The following is a 6,248-nucleotide window of genomic DNA, read 5'->3' on the forward strand; positions in this document are numbered from 1 at the left end:
ACACCACACTGGGCCTATCACTTGCACTTGGGCGCGCTGTGCTCACCCAAACACGTGCCAGCGGCAAAAACATGCATCCGCGCAACACGCACGTTCATAAAAATGGAAAAATAGTGTTTAGATGTTAGATTTCCGTTTCTTTAGTTCATTCCCAAGAAAGACCATAGTTATGTAGTCTTTAATTAGGGCTCTGTGTAGGTTAAAGTCACACAGCTGGGGTTCAGGTCTGGTCTCTGTCGATGGGCATGGTGGCACATGTCTGTAATTCCAACACTCAGAAAGAGGGCGAGTTCCAGAATACATGTGCACGCATGCGTGCGCGCGCAGGCGCACACACACCCTCCTAAGCCGTACTCAGGCAAGCTCCTAAATTTTCTCACCTATAAAATAGGGGTGGCGAAGCTGGTGAATGCTGGTTAGTCCCCTGTAGAAACTCAGTGTGAGGCCTGGCACAAAGGGGAGGCTCCAGGAATGGCACCCACCCCTCCCTGACAATCCTGCAATCACACAGCCCCAGTCTCGCCTTTCAAATGTGATGTGTCATCGTTTATTTGCAAACATGTCTGTTTGATTTCAAACGGAAAATGCTTTGAGGTTGCATTAAAAACAAAATGCATTCAGGGGAAAAAAAAAAAAAGAAAGGCTGGCAGACTCATTGTTAGTAAACAGCAAAATATTTTTGAAGGCTAGATGCAGACAGCTCAGATGCTAGAGGGCTCAAATTGACAGACTTTTGATAGCAGAAGACAAGCTAACAGGGGGACCCTTCCAGAGATTTAATAACCAGAAATGTGAATCTCTCCTCCCCCCGCCAGGGCTCAACACTCTACTTGTTGTGAGCCCAAGCCCCTATCTCCGTCCATTCACAAAATCCTGTCCAATCCTGATTATTCCCATAATTCATTAATGATACTGCAAGTTAAATATTAAATTATTCATGCAAACAACATGGAAAAAGCCAAATGCAAAAGCTTCCTGTCGGGCATGCTGGCTGTTCAGTCAGCTGTTTAAAAGGGGGGAAAGAGATGAAGACCAAACCAAGATCCATAGTTCCCATCCTTGTCGTAGGTACATAGTCTTCAGAATTCTGGGAAACGGAGGCAGACCCCGGGAGAGACAGTCACAGTCAGAAGCATATAGGCTGGATCAGTAAAGTCAATCTACATGTTTCTTTCCAGCAGCTGTGGGAAAGGCCCAAGAAGAATGAAGCGATCTTTTGTCCTCTTTGCTGGACGCTGGAGAAACAGAACCACATCAAGCCTCACCCTCATCCACCCAAGGCCAGAGAGCAAGTCCTGAGGAAGGTCATATCCCAAGCAGGGGTCTCTCCACCCTCCAAGGATAGTTCCTCAGAATGAGACCTCACAGGCTGAAGGCTGTTCCAGGAATGAGGTGAGGGTCCAGTCAAGAAAGAGGGTCAGCTCTTCAGCTCAGCGGCTCCTTCCTTCACTGAGGTGTCCTTGCCATCCACTGCCTCAGCGCCAGGCTCCACCTTCGGCTCTCCTCCCTCAGGGTGATCTCCAGGTTTCTGGGACTCCTCTACGACTTCTGAGCCCTTGCTTGAAAGGCATCCCATCTCACAGGGACTCAGAGGGCCTTGGTGCTCTCCGACCTCGTGGAAGGAGAAAGGTTCATGTGATGGAGGGAGCCTCAGAAGCCAGAGCTAAATAACCCTTCCCCAGAACACTGTTGCAGGAAAAGCCGGCATGGTTTCTATGGCCACAAGGAGACACCCCCTGGCCACCACTGTGAGGGAGGCAGGACTTGGAGCACTGCCCTTGCAGCTAACTGGCTTAGTTCCGGCTCTAGGAACCACTCCTTGCCCTTGATCTTTATTAATTTCTTTACGGATCACCCACCACCTCCAACACCACCTAGTTACAGGTAAACACCAGCCTCCACCTTCCCAGACAGAGAAAGCAGTTACCATGCAACAAGTTGTGGCCTCCTTCCTTGTCCCATGGGCCCATCCACTCCTGGGCCTCACAGACCCCCTGCCTGGAGACCAGTGGAACTATCCTAGAATATCTGCTCCGTGGGCTCCCAGGGTTACCCAAACACATAACTGAAAGCGCTAAAGACACGGGGAGGGGGAGGGGCTAAGTGCCAAGCGCAGTTCACATTCCTTATCCAGTTTACAACCCTGACACGCAACTTCTAGTATTCAGTTGTTCAAGTATCATTTAGCAGATGGAAACACAGAGGCAAAGAAAGATGGAATCATCTATCTGCGGTAGTTATGAAAGACCACAAGCTAACAGACCTGGGAGTTAACCTCCGTCATCTGGCTTGCTTTTTGTTTTAATACAGAACCTGCATGGGCAGGCTGCGCTGACCGCAAACCCATGGTCTTCCCGGATCATCCTTCCCAGTGTTGAACGACAGGTGAGCATCACTACAGAATGTGGCTCCCTCTCTTCATTACTTTGAGATAGGTAGATAGATAGATAGATAGATAGATAGATAGATGATAGATAGATAGAAAAAAAGATAGATAGATAGATGATAGATAGATAATTGATAGATGATAGATAGATAGATAGATAGATAGATAGATAGATAGATAGATAAATCTTTTAAAAAAAAACAAAAAAGAAAAGAAAAAACTTCTGAGTACTGCTGCAGAGATGGCTCAGCCATTTAAGAGCACTCAATACTTCTCCAGGTGGCCAGGTTTGATTCCCACCATCCATACAGTGGCTCAAACCATCTGTAACTCCAATTCTAGGAGCTCCAATGGCATCTTCTGACCCCCACAGCCCCAAGGNTAGATAGATAGATAGATAATTGATAGATGATAGATAGATAGATAGATAGATAGATAGATAGATAGATAGATAATTGATAGATGATAGATAGATAGATAGATAGATAGATAGATAGATAGATAGATAGATAGATAGATAGATCCCTATCAGGTCATCTTCACACACTGTCACAGATGTTTTGGGCTGAGTTGGCTATCCTTGAATAGTTTGTTGGATGGCTTGCTTGGTTTTGTTGTGTGGTTCTGAGGATGGACCCCTCACCCCCTTTCATGGCTGGGTAAAGCTAACCCTGAGCAGCAACCCCAGCCTGTCATCACTCTTTAAATCTGCAGGGCACCGCTGCACTTTTAAGCTGAGGCATACACGCAGCATTAGTAGCTAAACGAGAAATGCCCTAAACTGGCCCGCGTGTTCCAGTACCTAGCTGGTGACACTGTTTGGGGGAGGTTATGGAACCTTTAGGATACAAGGCGTACCCCGAAGACATAGACTGTTGGGGCAGGCCTTAAGGTTAGAGCCAGCCCCGCTTCCATTCCTGCTCCCCACTGCTTGATCCACACAGGATGAAAGGGAACTCCACCACACAGTCCTTCCTTCAGGAACCCCATGACTTGGACCCTTCAGAGCACCGAAACTGAGACAGAGTCACTCCTTCCTTCCATCTGTTGCTTTGACAAGCGTTTTGTCACGGGGATAAGAAGCGTGGATGACGTAGATGGGTGGAGAGCTTTGGAGCTAGGGATGAGCTCACAAGCAGGCATGTCCTGAGGGAAACCCTGGGTCACGGCAGTTCAGGGTTCCTGTGTCTGCGGTCTTCGCTCATTTACCTTCCAATCACCTCGCTTTCCTTCCTAACTCTAACAAGGGCATCATAATTCTTTTATTATTATTTTTTTAGCTTTTTGGGTTTTTTTTTTTTTTTTTTTGTATTTGTTTGTTTTTGTTTTTAGAGACAAGGTTTCTCTGTGTAGCCCCGACTATCCTGGATCTCACTCTGTATACCAGGTTGGCCTCAAAGTCAGAGATCCCCCTGCCTCTGGCTCCCAAGTGCTGAAGTTAAAGGCGTGCACCACCACCTCCTGGCTAGATTTGTGTTTGTTTGTTTGTTTGTTTTCGAGACAGGGTTTCTCTGTGGCTTTGGAGCCTGTCCTGGAACTAGCTCTGTAGACCAGGCTGGTCTCGAACTCACAGAGATCTGCCTGCCTCTGCCTCCCGAGTGCTGGGATTAAAGGCGTGCGCCACCATCACCCAGCTGATTATTTTTTTAAAATATTTATTTATTTATTAGGTATACACTATTTTGTCTGTGTGCATGTCTGCAGCCAGAAGAGGGCACCAGACCTCTTTACAGATGGTTGTGAGCCACCATGTGGTTGCCGGGAATTGAACTCAGGACCTTTGGAAGAGCAGGCAATGATCTCAACCACTGAGCCATCTCTCCAGCCCCCAGCTGATTATTTTTTATTTTATGTAGATGACTGTTTGGTTGGCCTCCATGTATACACACCACCTGCAGCCTAAAACTGGAGTTGCAGATGGTTGTGAGTCACCGTGAGGCTGCTGGGAACTGAACTCGCACCCTCTGAAGAGCAATAAAGACTCTTCGCCACTGAGACACTTCTCCAGCCTCGGGGCTTCATAGTTCTCGCCCAGCTCCTAGGATGCTGGAGGGAACATCAAGTCCGTCTATGGAGCAGGTTTTCAGAACACAAAATCTGCTGTGATTCTTTGCTGACTCCCGGGATAGCCATCAAGGGTGACTTCGACTCCATTGCTTTAGGGAGGGCAAGTATATGCTGCCCTTGGATCCCTCACAGAAATCCCCCTGCTGCTCCTCACGACCCTACCGTCCTTTGAGAAAGAGCTGCTTGCTAATCCTCTCGAGTTAAAATCAAGACCATAGTGGTCGGGTCAGTTGCTCCACATTTGAGGTCGTGAACTTGAGCATTCAGCTCCTGATACAAACTCAAGATTTGCTGCCTCCAAAGCCTATGATCTCCCTCCCCACCCAGGCCCCTCTGCCTTTCTGCCTCGGCCAGTCAATTCCTTTGCCCCTCACTGGGCGGGGGCATTCACTGATCTAAAAGACCATGGCAAAACTCCCCTGTAAGTCACCTTGCTTTGAGTCAACGTCTTGACGGCTTGGCCGAGTGACAGGAAGACATAGTGATACCCTCTGTTTATATCTTCCATCTTCCACAGACATTCCAAAACAGACCTCAGGAGTGACAGGGTAGAAGCGGGAACTCCGTTTAAAGTTAACCCTCTTTTGAAAATTAGGATCCCAGGCCAACAAACCTCTCCAGATTAATCATACTGATCACAGGTGATCTCAAGAGACAGGCAAAAAGCCCTCAGTCAGATAGAGCTTGGTGTGTATAGATGTCTGGCAGGGAGAAATAGACAGAGAACCCTTGGCCAAGTAAACAGGGTAAGAAATCTTGGCTTCCCTGTTTACTTGGGACCATTTATATAAGTACTAAATTAGCTTTCATTCAAAAGTTCTTGAGAGGGCTGGAGAGACGGCTCAGTGGTTAAGAGCACTGGCTGCTCTTCCAGGGGTCCTGAGTTCAATTCCCAGCAACCACATGGTGGCTCACAACCGTCTGTAATGAGATCTGGCACCCTCTTCTGGCATGTGGGCATATATGGAGGCAGCATGTTGTATACATAATAAATAAATAAATCTTTAAAAAAAAAAGTTCTTGAGAAATTCAAGGCACTAGCACTCTACATGAGGAATAAGGTTCACATCATGTGTCACATCGAACCTCTTCCTCAACTTCCAGATAGAGATTTGCCTCTGATAGAGACTGTCATTTGCCAGTCTGTTGGCTGGCTTGGCACTAGAGATATTGCCAGACAGCCATTGGGTTAGACCAAGCCAAAGGTGGGTGGGATATGAGCAGGACACATTTTAAATACTTTCAGCCTTAACCTGCTTCCTAGCCAGGGATGGTAGGTAGTACATGGCCTTAATGCCAGTATTCAGGAAACTAAGGCAGAAGGATTTTGAGTTCCAAGTGAGATTGAGCTATATAGCAAGAGTCTGTCTTGAAAACCCAAGGGCCAGGCTTATGACTCAGTGGTTTCTTGCCCTTTATATGTAAGAACCTGGGTTTTATCATCAGTGATGAAGAGGTGGAAGAAGAGGTTGAGGTTCTGGACTAGTTGAGGTTAACAGTCAGGAAAGGTTAGAAACGTGAACAGGGTGTAGTGGCCCTGGTGGTTGGGTGTGAAGGCTTTTAAATCAAGGTTTCCACAGAACAGTCTCTTTGTTGACTTTATCTATAGCAACTGTTAACTGATTAACTCCCCTTATCGCTTCCCCCTCCCCCTCCAGCCTTTGTAATAAATTTAAGACATCTCAGAATGTCTTTTATCAATACCTTTAATACACACAGAGAGAGAGAGAGAGAGAGAGAGAGAGAGAGAGAGAGAGAGAGAGAGAGAGAGAGAGAGAGAGAGAGAGAGAGAGAG

General features: G+C 47.0%; 1 long non-coding RNA gene across 2 annotated transcripts in view; it reads left to right on the forward strand.

Annotated features, from left to right (window-relative positions):
* The first annotated feature begins 1,817 nt into the window (after positions 1–1,817).
* LOC126502727 (uncharacterized) overlaps positions 1,818–6,248 on the forward strand; it is a 20,161-nt gene continuing 15,730 nt past the window's right edge. For both annotated transcript variants that reach the window (XR_007592032.1, XR_007592031.1), the window contains exons 1-2: positions 1,818–1,884; positions 2,311–2,385. This is a non-coding gene — a long non-coding RNA (uncharacterized lncRNA). The remainder of the gene's footprint in view (positions 1,885–2,310; positions 2,386–6,248) is intronic.

Source organism: Alexandromys fortis, unplaced genomic scaffold, assembly GCF_014885135.2.
Source record: "Alexandromys fortis isolate MF-2015 unplaced genomic scaffold, M_Fortis_MF-2015_v1.1 scaffold_1, whole genome shotgun sequence".
Classification (NCBI taxonomy): domain Eukaryota; kingdom Metazoa; phylum Chordata; class Mammalia; order Rodentia; family Cricetidae; genus Alexandromys; species Alexandromys fortis.